Source organism: Anabrus simplex, chromosome 2 (genome assembly GCF_040414725.1).
Source record: "Anabrus simplex isolate iqAnaSimp1 chromosome 2, ASM4041472v1, whole genome shotgun sequence".
Taxonomy (NCBI): Eukaryota; Metazoa; Arthropoda; class Insecta; order Orthoptera; family Tettigoniidae; genus Anabrus; species Anabrus simplex.
In genome coordinates this window covers 346,395,965-346,417,022 of record NC_090266.1, presented here as the reverse complement: position 1 = coordinate 346,417,022, position 21,058 = coordinate 346,395,965, and the positions used below count along the sequence as shown (strand labels likewise).

At 42.3% G+C, this 21,058-nt stretch overlaps 1 protein-coding gene across 5 annotated transcripts in view; it reads left to right on the top strand.

The window, feature by feature from the left end:
• Positions 1 to 21,058, top strand: part of LOC136862823 (metal cation symporter ZIP8) — a 920,308-nt gene that overhangs the window by 302,288 nt on the left and 596,962 nt on the right. The window contains exon 1 of one of the 5 annotated variants that reach the window (XM_068225788.1): positions 16,862 to 16,911. The exons of the other annotated variants lie outside the window; for them this stretch is intronic. The gene's annotated coding sequence lies outside the window, so the exon portion shown is untranslated. Of the gene's footprint in view, positions 1 to 16,861; positions 16,912 to 21,058 lie in introns of those variants that run through there. 5 annotated transcript variants of the gene reach the window in all.

Sequence of the window (21,058 nt, the reverse complement as noted above, 5' to 3'; positions counted from 1 at the left end):
CTGCGTGGCGTTATCTACTACTGTGCAATCATTCCATTTGATGACCGCTGGACCGATTTCTTTGAGACCCACCCCCAGAGATTCCGCCTATTTTTCCAGTCACGATGGTGTTGTTCACCGTTTTTCCTGTTTCTTTAACGGGCGTAATTAATTAATATCGTGTACTACGGTTCCCGCGCATTTCGACCGTATATTTTTGACACATGTATTCCACTCGGCCAGGATAGATGCCAACTTCTCCCCGAGTCTAATTAAATACATTTCCACCCTCTGAAATTGATGATGCTTGTTGTTTTAAGGGGCCTAACATCGAAGGTCATCGGCTCCCGTCTGAAATTAGCTTCATCAAATATTTCCCAAAATTCTTAATTGCTTATTTCTTTGTTACTGACATTGCCGAAATATCTCACAATGAGGGTTATTGGCCAGAATTTAATTATTAATTACCCGAGGTCTTCCGAAATGTTCCGACCTCGTTCGATTTTTTGGGGGTCGCTTCCCGCTGTGATTTGGCACGACACGGAACACGAGATAACCTTGCAATAATAATATGGATGCGCGTTTTTCTCCATCTCGTAGTTGGCATTTCAGCAAGGTAGAATTATGGGCTCAGTACTGTAGATATACTCATTTTAAAAATTTACCTAATTACAATTCTTTACAACCCCTTAAGTGGATTTTCCGAAAACAAATAATACGCGTTTCTTTATTTTTAAAAGAGATTCCAAATACCTATTTTCACACCTGTAACATCTTCAGTTTTTGAGAAACAAGTAACCTCATAAAAAGGATTCAGCGCGCGGCTGAGAGCTTGCATCCGGGAGATAGTAGGTTCGAATCCCACTATCGGCAGCCCTGAAGATGGTTTTCCGTGGTTTCCCATTTTCACACCAGGCAAATGCTGGGGCTGTACCTGTACCTGTCGCTTCCTTCCAACACCTAGGCCTTTCCTATCCCATCGTCGCAATAAGACCTGTCTGTGTCGGTGCGACGTAAAGCCCCTAGCAAAAAAAGGATTCAAACCATTTTTAATTTATTTTCATCCCCCTTATGAGTATTTTCAGAAAAGAAAAAATACGTGTTTCTTTATTTTTAAAGAAGATTCCAAAATACCAATTTTCACGTCTTTAAACTGTTAAGTTTTTGTGATATAGACATACTCATTTTAAAAAATCGCCCCTTCTTTTCACCCCCTTAGCGACGGAATATTCAGAAACCCTCCCATCGTGAACACCTACACTCTAAATATAAACGTATCCCCAAATTTGCATTCCTTTATGTCCAGTAGTTTTGGCTCGGCGATGATGAGTCAGTCAGTCAGTCAGTCAGTCAGTCAGTCAGTCAGTCAGGACATGTTATATATATTGTACTAGGAAAAGTCATAGGTAAGTGAGCACGAGAATGGTCTTAGGGAATGTTCAGTTCTTAGGAGCCGGTACAGAGAATGGAGTTCGCAGTGCGAAACAACATATGTTATTTTTTAAGTTTAAGTTTATTTAACTAGTATGATGCATAAATGACTCCTTTACAATTTCGCATTTGAAATCAAAAATTAACTTTAACATTCTTCTGTACCTTCTCGGAGGGGGTATTTATGTATTCTCTAGAGATTAACTTATTCACTATCCATCTTTAATTGCACTGATGGTGCGAGCTTACCAGCTGCATGACTCGAGTAAGGTGGCCTGGAGCGGATGAGCTTCAGCTAGACAGCACTGCACGATCAGCGTTGCCAATCCGTGCTCGGAGTTAAGCGACTTTCGACCATCTGTCGCTTCGCCGTTCCCATATCTGACGACAGCGCAGTTTTCCTCACCCGCCTCATTTGGTGGCCGCGACTATAGTCTCCATGGTTTGTTTTGACAGTAGGAGTCGGAAATCTTATGGAGGGACTGAGGATGACTATTATGGTGACCTCTTTGGTGGGGCTGAAGGTGGTCATGCTTGTCGGGGTGTCATGGAGTAGCATATCCGAGAAGTTTCATTTCTTACAATAATGCTTCCAACACTCCGTTTAGGCCGTTCTTCCTCTGTTCAATTTCTAAAACACTTAAACATGTTAAAATTAGGTTAATGATGTTTTCCGGACACCTTACTCTTTACTTGTACTTTTACTGCATGTTTTCCAATTACGCTATAGGATATCAACATTTGTAAAATCCTGCGGGACTAAATTCCGGCACCTCTGCGTCTCCGAAAAGCGTAAAAGTAGTTAGTGGGACGTAGAGCGAATAACAGTATTATTGTTACGAATAAAACTCCATCTGTTTCATTACTCTAATTTATTTCAGGATGGTGTAATAAATGCACACACACATATTTAAACACAAACAATTCTAACCAGTTATGAATGGCCACTCCTCTACAAATCTCTCTACCTTATGGCGCAGCAAGGGTCCAGCCCGTTCCTTTACCTGGGACGCTAATCCTTACTTTCACTTTCCCAAAGCCCAGTCAGTCACCTCCTACAGCCGCTGTGCGTAGAGTGCTGGATTTGAACACAGTGCCACTGGCTATACAACACACTTCGACTGTTCGTTGGTTCGGCTCCACAGATGTACTTCACACAGTCCCATGCCGTGAACGACTAAACAGCTCAACAGTGTTCAACAGCAGGACGATACTCACGACGGCGAGCATTAACGCAGGTCCATTTATCCTCGCACTCACGACAGCGCGTTTCCTCGCTGGCTCACGGCGATTCTCAGTCCACATAATTACACGAACACACAGTACAGCCTACCGCTCTTTCGCCTCCAGTTACACACTCACTGGTCGTTCCGACACCACATCAACAGCACCGTGTTCAGACCTCGGTGGGACACTGGTGACAGACAATACCAATGTCGCCCTCAGCCCAGCCACCGAACCCCAACTCACTGAGTGTCACACTGACTCCCCCACGGAGTCCAACACTGACTACCTGTCCGCGGCTAGCCTCCTTTTTTATAGCTCGCGTAATTTGATCCAGAAATGTCACGATGTCACTACATGCAGAACATTCCCGTTGAATCTCCAAGAAACGCACAGGTAAGCCGGTCACCGAGAACAATACACGGAAAGGCCGGCCTCATCCCACAGGCCGGCTGGGAGATTCCAGGTCGTCTGAGTCACTAGCCCCTTCCTGGAAGTACAGAAAGGAACTACCACGAGGCTGGCACGTAACATTATTCTTTTGTAAACTGAATGTACAGAAATGTAAGATAAACAGTACCCTCTCCCGGATCTATGGCTTCCAAGATTATGGGAGATGAGTATTACCTTTTCTTATCTTACCATTTTATCCTCTGGTATATGGCCCGCCAGGCTGAATGCCTCAGACTGTTGAGGCGCTGGCCTTCTGACCCCCACTTGGAAGCTTCGATCCTGGCTCAGTCCGATAGTACTTGAAGGTGCTCATATACGTCAGCCTCGTGTCGGTAGATTTACTGGTACGTAAAAATATCTCCTGCTGAACGAAATTCCGGCATTTCAGCGTCTCCGAAGACCTTCCAAACTAGTTGGTGGGACGTAAAAATGATAGCATTATTATTATTAATTAGGTGTACGGCTAAATTACTAAATGATTAGCGTGCTGGCCTTTGGTCACGGAAGTCCCGGTTATAATTCCCGGGAGGGTGGAGAATTTTAACCATCATTGGTTAATTCTGCTGACACGGGGGCGAGGTGTATGTGTCGTCTTCATCGTCATCTCATCCTCATCACGCCGCGCAGGTCGCCTACGGGAGTCAAATCAAATGAACTGCACCTGACGAGCCAAACATGTCCTCAGACCCTCCCGGCATTAAAAGCCATACGCCATTTCATTTCATTTATTTGGTATATGGTCCAGTCACAACATTGCGTTACTTGGTTGTATAGTTCCCTGTTCCTCACTCTCCTTAACAGCTCCCCAATCTTGTATGTCATTGTCCAGGTCTCGATGATGATGCTTGTTGTTTAAAGGGGCCTAACATCTAAGGTCATCGGCCCTGTCCAGGTCTCTGAACTGAACATCAGTGCAGGTTTCACGACAGTATGCTCAGCTACTGTATTAATCGTAGGTTTCTATTAAGACGTCTTGTTTTGAATACCCAGGACAAAGTAACTCCTGTTACCAGCAGTCTATTGTATACAGTATCTCTTCTCTCAAGTTATTGTTGAGAAATTCATTTATTTCTACTTCCCCCATTTGGAGGCTACCAAAAAGACAAAGCTTACATACTTTTTAATTAATAATTACAAGGGCAGTTTAAAATATGTCTATAAATGATAGGTATACTATAGTAAAGCCTAAATAATAATAAGAAATTGTATCAGTCAGTAGTTTTGAAATCCGTGAGAAATTCCCCATAGGACAAATATATAGCTAAGAGTATAAATTATTTTTTTACTATTGCTAATGATCCTTTCAGGGCTGCTAACCCAATGTCCTTAATGAATTGGTTATGCAAATTAAATTTCTTACAAAAGTTGTGGAATGTATGAGTAATGGCGCCTCAGTCCTAACACATCTATGGAGTCCAGATGATATTTCTCGGCACATTATTATATGTAATGAAATGAGCAGTTTGAGAGTGCGGTTAGGGTCGCACAGCTATGAGCTTACATTCGGGAGGTAGTGGGTTCGAACCCCGCTGTCGGCAGCCCTTACGATGGTTTTCCATGGTTTCCATGTCGGTGCGACGTAAAGCAGTTTGTAAATGTATCTGTAATAATAACTGCGAGAATATATTTACAATTTTGTTTTACGTCGCACCAACACAGATATGTCTTATGGGATAGGGAAGGGTTAGGAGTGGGAGGAAGCAAACGTGGCCTTAAGTAAGGTATAGCCCCAGCATTTGCCTGGTGTGAAAATGGGAAACCATGGAAAACCAGCCGGATGCAAGCTTAAAGCTGCGTGCCCCTAACCGCACAGCCAACTCGCCCGGTACAGGATATTTAAAACTCCGTTAAAATGTACGTCGAATTAAAGGACTCGGACTCATTGCCTGAACGATAACTTCAAAAGAATTGTTGGAAGATAGAATCCGGTATCATGGGAATGTTAAGCTAAGTGTGTATGGAGCTTAAGTGAAAAGAGCATTTTCTGAACTTTGGTAAACATATGACAGTGAAATAGGCGAGATATTGGATAATTGATTGAGACGTCTTCCCGACAGACCCGCAGAACTCTGATATTTTATCTCGACAACGCGGCAACTTGTTTATCTTTACAGAGCGAGCGCGATAACGAGTAGAAAGAGCATTGGCTCGTCTGTGCATAGTTCACCGATAAAACGTAAACAATGAGACTAAATGTACTTCTACTTCATACTTCTTGTCTCTATAGCTTCATGCCTAGAACACAAGACATTTGCTTGTTATTTCGCAGGACGCTGAGCAAGATCTTCGCGAGACGTCAAATTTTCATCCACTCTGCCTCATTTCGCATGGCAAGAAAACAAAAGACCGTTCTATCTGTTATTCTATTTTTTTAAAATCATCAGTCCATTGACTGTTGACGCAATTGACGCAACGCTTCTTGCCGTGCCATACAGATGGCTAAGTATTCCTGGCCTTTCGGTTTTTGGGGGCGTAGGTTCGAATCCCGGCCGTGTCAGGTGATTTTAAGCGATTAATTTCCAAGGCTTATGGACTGGTTGTTTGTGCTGTTCCCAACATTCCTGCAAACGAAATGGCGTATTGTTGTTTAGTGCCGGGAGTGTCGGACGACATGTTCGTAGGCGACCTGCGCGTCGTGATGAGTATGAAATGATGATGACGACAACGACAGATACACCCAGTCCCCGTACCAGCGGAATAAATCAATGACGGTTAAAATTTCCGACCCTGCCGGGCATCGAACCCGGGACCCCTGAGACCAAAGGCTATTACAGCAAAATAACTATTTAGCCATGGAGCCGGACAACATTCCTGCAAATCTCACACCATACACAGCACTATCTTCCATCATAAACACACAGTTCTATACATGGCGGACGCCACGCTCGTCCGAGGGTCTGCCTTTCAAGGGCTGGAGCAGCCCAATAATAATAATATAAATAATAATGTCTGACTCTATAGTGTAGTGGTTAGTGATATTAGCTGCCAACCCCAGAGGCCCGGATTCGATTCCCGGCTCTGCCACGAAATTTGAAAAGTGGTACGAGGGCTGGAACGGGGTCCACTCAGCCTCAGGAGGTCACCTGAGTAGAGGAGTGTTCGATTCTCTCCTCAGCCATCCTCAAAGTGGTTTTTTCGTGGTTTCCCACTTCTCCAGACAAATGCTGGAATGTTACTAAAATAAAGCTATGGCTGCTTCCTTACTTCTTCCTTATCTGTCCCTTCCAATCTTCTCAGCCCATAGAAAGGCCCCTGTTCAGCAAAGCGGGCGAGTCAGCATTGGCGAGGTACTGGTCCTCCTCCCAAGTTGTATCCATTGACCCAAAAGTCGTACGCTCCAGGCACTGTCCTCGAGGAGGTAGATGTGGGATCCCTCGCTGAGTATGGGGGAAAACCAACCCCGGATTGTAAACGGATTACGAAATAATAATAATAATAATAATAATAATAATAATAATAATAATAATAATAATAATAATAATAATTTACCGGGAGGTACACCTCAACTCCACACATTCAAAAGAAGCGCCTTAATGAACTCTATCTATCCAACAAAACGTGAAACTGCTACTGCATGAAGTTGGGACGTTAATCAGAAAATGTCAGCACTGTATAATTGAGAAGTTTGTCATTTCTAAGTTTCCTAAACTGATTGGATTTATCTTATTTTGTTTTGGTGTACATCAAGTAGTTTGGACATTTCTCCATAGAGGTCATTACAAAAACTGCGGTCATGCACCCTGGTGCAAGGTAAAAGAATTTGTATTGTAAGAAATTTTGTGTTTATGGGTTTTCTCAAGTATATTAACTTTCATTTATTTTTTATATATTTCAAAGTTTGCAGCACTTCTTTCTCATTCCGCCAGTTTTGAATCTGGCCAATAGGAAATTTCCGTAATTATTTTTCAGCCTATCACAGGCTTCTTTTTGGTTCTTTGGGTGTAACTTTTGAGTCTGCCAATAAAATTGAGAGGGTGTGTCCGGATTAGTCCAGAACCCTCTAGAACTGTCCCCTCAGGTATATAAACTGCGGCTTTTCTGGCTACTATGTCTCTTGATTGCAGTATTTCTGAAAGAGTGTGTGTGTTAAGACAGGATGCGGGGCGCCTCATTCCTCGCCAGGCAGACTAGCAGCCAAGGTAATGTCCACCAGACTTAGTGTTCTGTAGCTACCTCCGCAGACTTACACGAGGGGAAGGCCCTAATTTCTAACTATCTAACCTGTTTTCTAAAATGTAAACCTTCTTTCGGCTGATGTAAAATTTCATAAATTCTTAAAACTCTAAATCGGGGATAGAGAGTGCGTTACCCTCTCGAGCTCCCTTTCTACTTGGTTTGAGGTGACTATGATTTGTAACCTTTTCTCTATTCTGTAAAGTGTTAGATTAATCTCCATTGTAGTCACCTCAGTAGCTTGGGATTAGCCCCTGCATCATCGGGCCGAGAGCCCAATTAGGGTTTTAAAAGTTCTAGGAGTGCAAGTATACGCCTCCATTCATTTTGTGTTCGGGCCAGTAATCTAACCTGTTCTTTTTCCACGAAGGCCCAGCCCCAGTAGGTCTGGTAATAGATACCCCTGCGTAAAAGAAATTTAAATTGTAAATTGGTCCTAAGGAGGCCAGAGATTGTAAGGTTTTGTGTAATGTTGCCTTGAGCGGGCTGTTAAAAATCTGTTAAAGTTGGAGAGCATGTAAGCTCTTTTCTAAGTTTTCCATAACATTGAGAGGTGCCTTTGGAAGGCCATAAATTGTTACTGTTGGAGCCCAGTGCTCGTGAACACTGTGTATTGGGAGATATATCTTCTTATCTGACTAACGCAGCATTTGCGGAAATGGTAAATTTGGAGCCTGAAGCTAAAAAAAAAAAAAAAAAAAAAAAAAAAAAAAATTGTAAGTCACCGATTGTTGGAGTTTCCAATTCTTGTTTCAAGATTGCTATTTGTACTTGTGATGTTGATATGTTCACTCAGCAAAAAAAAAAAAAAAAAAAAAAAAAAAAAAAAAAAAAATTGTTAAGTTTGAAATTCTAAAAGAAATATAACCTTTGTTGAAAGTTTTAATTCAATTTCTGATATCGTAGTTAGACCCATTCAACACCAGCACCTTCTTTCACCTCTTTCTGCTCCACGGATAAACCCCGAATAATAATAATAATAATAATAATAATAATAATAATATCACCTTACTAATCTCTTAAACCACCGGGCGAGTTGGCCGTGCGCGTAGAGGCGCGCGGCTGTGAGCTTGCATCCGGGAGATAGTAGGTTCGAATCCCACTATCGGCAGCCCTGAAGATGGTTTTCCGTGGTTTCCCATTTTCACACCAGGCAAATGCTGGGACTGTACCTTAATCAAGGCCACGGCCGCTTCCTTCCAACTCCTAGGCCTTTCCTATCCCATCGTCGCCATAAGACCTATCTGTGTCGGTGCGACGTAAAGCCCCTAGCAAAAAAATAATCTCTCAAACCCTGATTGAGGGGTTCAGGTGGTAGAGTGCTGGCTTTCTGAGTCAAAGCTGTTGAGCTCAACCCAACATTAGAATGTGCTCACAAGATTCAGCCTCGTGTTGGTACATTTACCGACACGTAAAAGTACAGAGAGACAAAGTACAGGCACCTCGGCGTCTCCGGAAACTCTCAATGGTGTTAGTGGGTCTTAAATCAGATTACGTTATTGTCACTGGATTCCCACAAAGGTAAATATATTTCCTCGTTAAGTGCTATACCTCTTATCTCCAAATCATTAGAAACGGAGTCCAGCCATCGTAGTCTCGGTCTCCCTCTACGTCTCTTAGCCTCCATGATCGCATCCATTATTATCTTACGTAACCGATTATCCTCCAATCGCCTCATACGACCTCACCACCGAAGCCGGTTTATGCATACAGCTTCATCCATCGAGCTCATTCCTAACTTAGCCTTTATCACCTAATTCCGAGTACCCTCCTGACATTGTTCTCACCTGTTTGTACCAACTATCATTCTCGCTACTTTCATGCCTGTTACTTCTTATTTATGAGTAAGATTTCCTGTGTCCACCCGGCTTTCAGTCCCGTAAAGCAAGGTTGGCCTGAAGACAGATCGGTGTAAAGATAGTTTCGTCCGGGAGCTGACTTCTTTCTTTAAAAAATACTATAGATCGCAGCTGCGAACTCACTGCATTGGCTTTGCTGCATCTTGATTCTATTTCACTTACTATATTAGGCTACTCTCCTGGGAGAATACACATCCTAAATATCTGAAATACCTGTTCCAGCTCTCTATTCCCAGCCTATCATTCGATTCTCTTAGGTTTCTTACCACCGACATCACTTTAGTCTTGAAAAAGCTAATTTTCCTATAATATTCATCGCACCAATTTACAAGTTCCAAGATATTAGACTGCAGGCTTTCTGCACCATTAAGACCAAGTCGTCAGTTTAGGCCAAACTGCTTACTACATTTCCACCCAATTGAATCCCTCCCTGCCACTTAACACCTTTCAGCAGATGATCCATGTAAACTACGAACAACGAAGGTGAAATATTACAGCCTTGTATAACTCCTGTAAGAACCTTGAACCAAAAACTCATTCTGTCATCCATTATCACCACAGCCTAATTGTCAGCATAAATGCCTATGATTGCTTTTGGTAATCGACCCATAATCCTATAGTCCACCAGTACGGCGAACATATTTTCCCCCGGTACTCTTGTCATACGGTCCGACTCGTTGGCTGAACGGTCAGCGTCCTGGCCTTCGGTTCACAGGGTCCCGGGTTCGATTCCCGGCCTGGTCGGGGATTTTAACTTTAACTTTTTAATTTTAATTTTAATTTTAACTTTAATTCCGATGGCACGGGGGCTGGGTGTATGTGTTGTCTTCATCATCATTTCATCCTCATCACGACGCGCAGGTCGCCTACGGGAGTCAAATAGAAAGACCTGCACCTGGCGAGCCGAACCCGTCCTGGGATATCCCGGCACTAAAAGCCATACGACATTTCATTCTGTCATATGCCTTCTCTAGATCCACGAAACATAAACATAACTGTCTATTCCTCTTGTAGCATTTTCCAGTTACCTGACGCATACTGAAAATCTGATCCTGACAGCCCCTCTGTGGGCTCAAGCCACACTGGTTTTTATCCAACTTACCCTCAACCACTAATCATACCCTCCCTTCCAAAATGCCAGTGAACATCTTGACTGCTATGCTTTACAAGTTGTTTTACGTCGCACCGACACAGATAGGTCTTATGGCGATGATGGGACAGGAAAGGGCTAGGAGTGGGAAGGAAGCGGCCGTGGCTTTAATTAAGGTACAGCCCCAGCATTTGCTGGTGTGAAAATGGGAAACCACGGAAATTATAATCATTATAAAATATCAAAGCCGCCTCTGTGGTGTAGTGGTTAGCGTGATTAGCTGCCACCCCCGGAGGTCCGGGTTCGATTCCCGGCTCTGCCACGAAATTTGAAAAGTGGTACGAGGGCTGGAACGGGGTCCACTCAGCCTCGGGAGGTCAACTGAGTAGAGGTGGGTTCGATTCCCACCTCAGCCATCCTGGAAGTGGTTTTCCGTGGTTTCCCACTTCTCCTCCAGGCGAATGCCGGGATGGTACCTAACTTAAGGCCACGGCCGCTTCCTTCCCTCTTCCTTGCCTATCCCTTCCAATCTTCCCATCCCTCCACTAGGCCCCTGTTCAGCATAGCAGGTGAGGCCGCCTGGGCGAGGTACTGGTCATACTCCCCAGTTGTATCCCCCGACCAAGAGTCTGAAGCTCCAGGACACTGCCCTTGAGGCGGTAGAGGTGGGATCCCTCGCTAAGTCCGAGGGAAAAACCGAACCTGGAGGGTAAACAGATGATGATGATGATGATGATAAAATATCAAAGCCATTTTGACAGTGCTGATATAATTATTTTATTATTATTATTGATATATACAGTCGTATCAGCACACACGTTTTTAAAACATAACCGGTTTTCGGACACTAAGGTCCATCATCAGTGTTAATATTTAAATTTAATTTCACATAAGTGTGTCGTCAAAATGAGTTAAAAATGAGTTTAAATTTGTAGCCCTGTTGACATCAACTGTAAAATGAGAAAAAAGAAACCAAGTGTTAAAATTATGAAATCAATACATGTAAACTTACAATGTTGTTGTAAAAATTATGGACATACCATGTTAAGGCTGGCTTTCCTTCGTGCTCAGGCTGTTGGTCGAGTTAAAGCTGAACGCTTGTTAGTACTCGACCAACAGCCTGAGCACGAAGGAAAGCCAGCCTTAACATGGTATGTCCATAATTTTTACAACAACATTGTAAGTTTACATGTATTGATTTCATAATTTTAACACTTGGTTTCTTTTTTCTCATTTTACAGTTGATGTCAACAGGGCTACAAATTTAAACTCATTTTTAACTCATTTTGACGACACACTTATGTGAAATTAAATTTAAATATTAACACTGATGATGGACCTTAGTGTCCGAAAACCGGTTATGTTTTAAAAACGTGTGTGCTGATACGACTGTATATATCAATAAAAAAATAAAAAAAAAAACCACGGAAAACCATCATCAGGGTTCCGAGAGTGGGGTTCGAACCCATTATCTCCCGAATACTGGATATTGTCCGCACTTAAGCTACTGCAGCTATCGAGCTCGGTGACTGGTATACAGATCAATGAGGTACCTCGATAATAGTTGCAATCCTTCCGGTTCCCTTGTTTACAGATAGGTGCAATTACTGCTTTTGTCCAATCAGAAGGTACTTTACTAACATTCCATCCAAATCTTGTTATTCTATGAAGCCATTTTATCGCTGCCTTCCCACTGTATTTCACTATTTAAGGTCTAATTCCAACTATTCCTGCTGCATTGTGACAATGAAGTTTTTTTTTTTTTTTTGCTAGTTTATTTACGTCGCGCGACACAGATAGGTCTTATGGCGACGATGGGACAGGGAAGGGCTGGGAGTGGAAAGGAAGCGGCCGTGGCTTTAATTAAGGTACAGCCTCAGCATTTGCCTGGTGTGACAATGAGAAACCACGGAAAAACATTTTCAGGGCTGCCGACAGTGGGGTTCGAACCTACTATCTCCCGAATACAATGAAGTTTACCATCCTTTCCACGTTTCAAACGTAATTACAGTAATGCCATTCTCTTGCTCTCAATGAGCTCGGTTGTACGCGACGACAACAGAAAGATTTCCTTTTACGTTGAAAATAATTTCTAAATATTCCTTCCGCCTGCCCGATTATTCCCCGGGATCCGTTATGGATTTCACCTAATTTAGCCAAAACACTATCCATTTATTTTTCCCTCCCTTTCCAAGATTATTTATTACTGTCCAGGAAAGTTTTCCTGCCAATTGACCTAGCCCTTTCAGGTTATTATTACCGAGCTCGGTAGCTGCAGTCGCTTAACTGCGACCAGTATCCAGTATTCGGGGGATAGTGGGTTTGAACACCACTGTCGGCTGCCCTGAGGATGTTTTCCCGTGGTTTACCATTTTCATACCAGGCAAATTTTTGGGCCGTAACTTAATTAAGGCCTCCGCCGCTTCCTTCCCTCTCCTAGCTCCTTCCACTCCCATCGTCGCCATGAGGCCTGTCTATGTCGGTAGGACGTAAAACAACTTAAATAATAATAATAATAATAATAATAATAATAATAATAATAATAATAATAATAATAATAATAATAATAATAATAATAATAATAAATCCAGGTTATTACCGACTTGTTCCTGGATTCAACGGTAATTAGTTTCGCTCTGTTTCTATTATATACGTACGATTCCCTGTCGGAATTAGTCCCTGTTTGGATTTCTGATACGGCTTCATGAATAAGACTATTCACCTCTACACATGGCATGGTAGGGGCAACAGATCCAGTACAGACTATATCACATCCGACTTTGAATTCAGGAAATCTGTTGGAATTTGGGGATATTCCGGGACTTTTTGATGATTCAGACCACTATTTGATCTGTAGTGAATTAAGTATGTCTAAGTATGTCTAGGCCTAGGGCACGGAATGAAATTTGTCTGCAGATTTAAACGGGTAGAAAATCTCCAGGACGAGGAATTTAGACAGGATTACATGGATATAAGTGAAAAGTTCCAAGCAGTAGAAAGCAAGCAGGTTCAGGATATCCTGTAGAAGGAAAATGCGTGGCGTATATGGATTCTGTAGTAGAAACAGCAAGGAAGTGCCTTTACAGACGAAAAACCAAACCAAACCCCACGGCACTTAACGCCCTTGAAAGGGCTTTGGCCAGCCCAGCGACCGCTGCTCAGCCCGAAGGCTGCAGATTATGAGGGGCCGTGTGGTCAGCACGACGCATCCTCTCGGCCGTTATTCTGGGCTTTCGAGACCGGGGCCGCAATCTCACCGTCAGATAGCTCCTCAATTCTAATCACGTAGGCTGGGTGGACCTCGAATCAGCCCTCAGGTCGAGAGAAAAATCCCTGTCCTGGCCGCGAATCGAACCCGGGGCCTCCGGGCGAGAGGCAGGCACGCTACCCCTACACCACGGGGTCGGCCCTTTACAGACGACCTGCCTTTAAATCTCTTTTATTTGATGCCAAATGCTCTCAAGCATCTTATTCTACCAGGTCTGTCACCTGCGTTTTTGGGGAGGGATACCTTATTTCTCGAGTGACATGCTGTGTAGTGTATAATTTCATAAGCCTTCTAGATCTCTCTTATTCTGTTGTAGTAAGAGAATATAAAATTAGATTCTCTAGCTTTGGGTATCATCGCCGGTTGTTTTCGAAATGAGAAGGAAGCGATGTTGAGATAGTACTTTCAATTCGTCATTCTGGAAAGACGCCAGGGTTATTTAACATCCTAAAGCATGACATACCGAGCTCGATAGCTGCAGTCGCTTAATTGCGGCCAGTATCCAGTATTCGGGAGATAGTGGGTTCGAACCCCACTATCGGCAGCCCTGAAGATGGTTTTCCGTGGTTTCCCATTTTCACACCAGGCAAATGCTGGGGCTGTACCTTAATTAAGGCCACGGCCGATTCCTTCCTGCTCCTAGCCATTTCTTGTCCCATCGTCGCCATAAGACCTATCTGAGTCGGTGCGACGTAAAGCAACTAGCAAAAAAAAAAAAAAAAAAAAGCATGACATAATTTTTCAAATGACCACGAAATTTTTCTAACGCGAGACGTTCACGGTGACTATAATACGGAAATGGTAGTTAGTATTCACAGAGTAGTTAACTGAATGTTTAATATTTTTACACTAATATTAATTCCTAAGTGACTTCCGAAACAACGTGAATTTTTAGCATTCTTGTTGAATGAAGAGATTAGTCTCCTTTTATGATGCGAAATTTATGTTCACCACTACGCATACGAGCTGGTCTCCTTATCATGGTGTGTTATATCGCAAGGTTTATGTGTTCTTATCAGTTGTACGTGATTTCTAGTTCGCCCATTTATAATCAGCTTCACGTGGAACTTGAGGCTCGACATGAATCTTGGAACACAGAAGTCAACGCACGGGCATATCCCCTATACTAGTGGTATTCGAACTTTATGGTTGGCGTACCCCCAAAATCCAATTGTTTTACATTCGTACCCCCGAAGTACGAGTATACCAGAAGTAACAAATGACTCTTGTTGGATGCCAAATGATATTAACCGTCATCATCATCACCTTCCGCAGCATACCCCGCTTGCTCCGGTCCGTGAACGCACTGAGGCATAAAAGAGTTGTGGCCGGGGATTTAAGGTCGCTTGCCCTTCCTTACACCACGGGATTTTCAACTGAAACATCCCACCTCAGCAACACCAAGAATCAAACCACAGTCGCCGGGATGACAGGCAAGCAGCTAAGCCGCTACACCACCCTATTCCCCAATAATAACAATAGTGTAATGTATATCGTTGGCTTACTTCTAAAACCTCATATATCACAATGCTCTTCCTACCCATTATATTCCTTAACACTGGTCACGCCTCCCAGCCACATATTTATATGCAGTCCATCAGAACAACTTTTGCTGTGCTCATTTTCCTATGCTACCGTGTAAAGGAAAATGGACCCTAACGTACCGTATTGTAGGGATGTTGTTTGCTTGGCGAATTCACGCACTCCTACAGTGTAATGTATTTAAGGTTCATTTTCCTTTACACATTAGCATAGGAAAATTAACCTTAACGTACCGTAGTGTAGGGATGTTGTTTGCATGGCGAATTCACGCACTTGTACAGTTTAATGTGTTTAAGCTTCATTTTCCTTTACACATTAGCATAGGAAAATGAACCTTAACGAACTGTAGGGATGTTGTTTGCATGGCGAATTCACGTACTTGTACAGTTTAATGTGTTTAAGCTTCATTTTCCTTTACACATTAGCATAGGAAAATGAACCTTAACGAACTGTAGGGATGTTGTTTGCATGGCGAATTCACGCACTTGTACAGTTTAATGTATTTAAGCTTCATTTTCCTTTACACATTAGCATAGGAAAATGAACCTTAACGAACTGTAGGGATGTTGTTTGCATGGCGAATTCACGTACTTGTACAGTTTAATGTGTTTAAGCTTCATTTTCCTTTACACATTAGCATAGGAAAATGAACCTTAACGTACCGTATTGTAGGGATGTTGTTTGCATGGCGAATTCACGCACTCCTACAGTTTAATGTATTTAAGGTTCATTTTCCTTTATACATTAGCATAGGAAAATGAACACAGCGAAAACTGTTCTGATGGACATTACATCCATATGTGGCTGGGAGGCGTGACCAGTCTTAAGGAAGGTAATGGATAGGAAGTGCATTCGGAGATACGAGGTTTTAGAAGTAAGCCATCGATATATATATCGTAGCTGGGCAAAGGAAACGTCATAATTCCTTCGGAGTAAAGTTTACGGAAGGAGTCCAAAACTGAGCGGGTTTTTGTTTTGCTATTTGTTCGGGGTGTACCTAGAAATATCTTTTGCCTCTACTTGCACCATATGTGAGGAATCTGCGTGTATTTTGTAAATGGCGGAAGTGTAAAATGTTGAATGTTAGGAAAGGAACGTTAAGGACGACACAAGCACCCAGTTCCCAGGCCAGGGATATTAATCATTTACAATTAAAAACCCCTGACCGGCCGGGAATCGAATCCGGACCGCCGGGTAACAGGAGGACGCGTTGCCCCTACACCGCGGGGCCGGACAAACTGAGCGGTTAGTATTGGCTGGAGAACTGTTCCTGGCATTGCCATTGCTAGCACAATCATTCGACTATTGGAGTCTTCTGTTCCCTCCTCAGGCACGCGGCACGCCTTCACAAGAGAAACGTGGTTTCCTCGTGAGTGGAAATACGATATTTTCATTACTATTGCACTGTATACACTGCTACTGAACAGAAATGAAGAGAATGAGTGAATTTCGAAACAAAAAATTTAAAAAGGAGCAGTGAAGCATAAGTGAGAATTTCAACATGCGTAGTCAATGGGAGATGCAAACTGACACCTATTTTATAATGAATAGTTCGGAAAGGGGACTCTGTGTAGTGCTAGACTAAAATACTCATTCAAAACAAGGTTTTACTAAAAATGAGCAGGATGAACTATTTCCTGGACTGCTCACTGAAAACAGTTGCAAGCTACGATAAATTTGCGTACCCCTTGAGACGATCTCGCGAACCCCTAGTGTCACGCGCACCACGCTTTGAAGACCGCTGCTCTATACCAGTGCGCGCAAGCGTGTGCATTGCTACTGTAAACAAACAATTTACGTCACCGGTAGATTGTTCGTGGTGTAGCTCTCTGTAGCCACTTGCTAGTTCGTGAACAATGGACAACGGCTGAACGGCCTAGTAAGTGGTCTTGGTAGGTACTATTTTAATTATTATGGACTAGGTGTGGACATTTAGGACATATTATAGGCCGATTGCAGAAACGATGACTAGTTTTAAGCCTTAGACAACGTCTACCTAAACAACGTCTATATTGTGCACGGCCTTCCATTGCATAAACATTGTTCAGTCGATGTTTAACTAGACATCGTTTAAAGTTTCAATATTGGTTCGAAAATGGAGATAGAAGTATCTTTCATGTAAATCTTTGGTTGTCGCAAACCAATGAAATTCGTCGGTGCGTGCGCCGAACGCTAGTCAGCTGTTGTCTTGCTACACATTACTCAAATATTGCTAAGCATGAGCATGACATGCCCACAGATAAGAATATCGCTTTCAGTGGAAATTAAATCTCATAATATTATCGACACTAAAGCGACACTCCACCGTACGAGGAAATGTAGCTTTGATTATAGCGTTGTTACGGTGAGTTTAATCCACTCGTAAAGAGCTTCGGCGAAGGAAACATTAAACAATAGTACTCTGTAACCGACTGAGTTGCTTTTCTGCTATTTGCTTTACGTCACACCGACACAGATAGGTCTTATGGAGACGATGGGACAGGAAAGGCCTAGGAACAGGAAGGAAGCGGCCGTGGCCTTAGTTAAGGTACAGCCCCAGCATTTGTCTAGTGTGAAAATGGGAAACCACGGAAAACGATCTTCACGGCTGCCGACAGTGGGATTCAAACCCACTATCTCCTGGATGCGAGCTCACACCGAATGAGTTGTACGGGCGATATAGATGTAGATCGTAGGTTCGAAACGCATCATCGGCAGCCCTGAAGATTGTTTTCCATACTTTCCCTATTTTTACACAAGGCAAATACTAGGGCTGTTATTATAGTCATGGCTCTTCTTCTGCAGTCATCCTCTTTAAACAATAATCACCACCATCACCACCACTTGTCTTTTCCTATCTCATAGTTGCCAAAAACATCTGAATTACCGCGGCGATTATAAAAATAACACACACAACCTACTTTTTAGTTGTCACTATTAGGTGTGCTTACTTGTCAGTAAACATGATATAAGTGAATCCCTCCCAGTTGATGTAGGCCTATGTGACAGCCCTCTGACGATTGAGACAAGTAATTCTGACATGTATGTAGTCGAAGTGACCTATAATTCCATGGAAATTATCCCATGTATAATAAAATATATCGGTTGACAAGAATTGTAGTCAAGTTGACAGTTACCGGACTGTCCCTTTGTCATTCTCAAGAAACAAGTCTCTTGAATAGCGAAATGTTATTTTAAGCTGTACCTCCCCGCACATTTCAAATGAATTGCTGCGATTCCGCAGCGGAAGAGCCACAGAGAGGTCGTCGGATTAATCTTTCTTCCGGGAATCATTTCAACATGATAGCCTAATACAAATAACATCTTTCATGGTGCACAACCTCTGATTGTGAGTCACTTCTCACATTTGAGGTTAAACAGTGTTCTCGGCAGTGTTTGAACATGGCCGGTTGAACATCGCTTTTAGACAGTGCCTAAGTGATAAATAACGTCTCTGTAATGCGACAGCCATACTTAGACATTGTTTAACCGTAGACATCGTCTAAACACCGTTTCTGCAATCGGCCCATTCCGACTCGTCGCCAACCTTGTACTCCGTCGGCTAGGAGTAACCAATCCACTAGTAGTCTCCAATTGTTAGCATACTGGGACTGTATGCAAAAGGACAGAAAACTGCTTCGAAAATTTACCGAACACGCTTAAGCTTAAAATATGCTTAGCAAGCCTTGGACCTATGCGAGTGACGGAGTCAGGACTGTTTGAAAATAACACGGAGAAATAACTGGAATTCAGTGTAGGCGCTATCAATACAAGTAAGACTTACGGGATACAGAACTGGCCGTCATCTAACACTATGCGCCAGGGCCTTTTAGGAATATTCGGTAAGGGGAAATAAGATAGGAGATTATTTAAGTTCTTAACAGGTTTGAAAAACCAAGCGAGTTTGGCATGAGGTTTATGTCGCGTAGCTGCGAGCTTGCATTCGGGAGATGGTGAGTTCGAATCTCGTCGGCAGCCCTGAAGATAGTTTTCTGTGGTTTCCCATTTTTCACATCAGGCAAATGCTGAGGCTGTACCTTAATAATGACCACGGCTGGTAACTTCCTAAACCTAGTCCTTTCCAATCCTTGCATCACCGGAAAACTTCGATGGTTTAGTGCGACGTGAAACCACTAGGAAAAAGAAAAGAGGTTTGAAAAAGTGCAGGACAGAGTGCTGAGTGGTATTGTTTAGTTAGAAACACCCAAGCACGCAAGATTGTGTCCGGTAGATTTGTTAATGAACGAATAATGTGGGTGAAACTTATCAGTAGTGGCGATCATGAATTAGAATTGGGTGGGCAAAAAAGGACATACAAAAAATGTACCCGGGGTGGATATAGCTAGGGTTGCCATGAGATTCAGGATGAAAGGCAGGACACCAACATCGACAAGTTCCAAACATAGGTGCCGACCACGGGAGCACTTGCCCCCATGCACATAGTGGTACGGGAACATAATCATGTATTTGCTCCCATGCTCACGACCAAAAGTTGGCGCCTGTGGTTCCAACGAGTGTATTTGGGTAATTCCATGAGAACTGGCCTATCCATTACCAAAAGACATATTTGTTATATGATGCTAATGTTAAAAATCAAATAGAAAAATAACAAAAAATCATACTTTAAGTAAAATACCTACTTTACAGTCCACTCCAAAATTAAATAATATTCAATGTTATTTGCATAGATATTTATGTAACTGATGGAACATTCCCTTTCAAAAGCATTTGAGCAAAATCTATATATATAAAATAAGAGTTTTGTCTGTACATTGCTCAGCATTTGAAAAGAATGGTATTTCTGTATCGGTCATGTCCACAGTAACAAGAAAATGCATTTTTTACTTTTCCGTAATTTCTGTCTGTCTGTCTGTCTGTCTGTCTGTCTGTCTGTCTGTCTGTCTGTATGTATGTATGTATGTACACGCATCACGAGAAAACGGCTCAAGAGAATTTAATGAAAATCGGAATGTAAAGTCGGGCGATGAACCGCTACAATCTAGGCTACAAATTATTTTAATCACGCTGAGTGAAATGGTAGTTTAGGGGAAGGCCTGAAATTTAATTCTCAAATATTTATGTTATTAGCGGTCGTGTCTTAACGAAAATCGCTAGACAAGGATGGGAAATAAGTCGCTACAATATAGGCTATACACGCTGAGAAAAATGGTAGTTTAGGGGAAGGCCTAAAATTTAATTGTCAAATATTTAATTTATTAATGGTCGTATCTTCACGAAAATTGGTATGAGAAGTCGGGGAGTAGGTCGCTATAATCTAGGCTATCAATAATGTTATTCGCACTGAGTGAAATGGTAGTTCAGGGGAAGGCCTGAAATGTAATCTATCTATCTTCTTCTTCTATATATATAAAATAAGAGTTTTGTCTGTACATTGCTCAGCATTTGAAAAGAATGGTATTTCTGTATCGGTCATGTCCACAGTAACAAGAAAATGCATTTTTTACTTTTCCGTAATTTCTGTCTGTCTGTCTGTCTGTATGTATGTATGTATGTATGTATGTATGTACACGCATCACAAGAAAACGGCTCAAGAGAATTTAATGAAAATCGGAATGTAAAGTCGGGCGATGAACCGCTACAATCTAGGCTACAAATTATTTTAATCACGCTGAGTGAAATGGTAGTTTAGGGGAAGGCCTGAAATTTAATTCTCAAATATTTATGTTATTAGTGGCCGTGTCCTAATGAAAATCGGTATGCAAGGTCGGGGTAATAAGTCGATATAATCTAGGCCATAAATAATTGTATTCACGCTGACAAAACTGGTAGTTTAGGGGAAGGCCTAAAATTTAATTCTCAAATATTTATTATATTAGTGGTCGTATCTTCACGAAAATTGGTATGCAATGTCGGGGAATAAGTCGCTATAATCTAGGCCATTAATAATTTTATTCACTCTGATTGAAATGGTAGTTTAGGGGAAGGCCTGAAATGTAATCTTCTATATATATAAAATAAGAGTTTTGTCTGTACATTGCTCAGCATTTGAAAAGAATGGTATTTCTGTATCGGTCATGTCCACAGTAACAAGAAAATGCA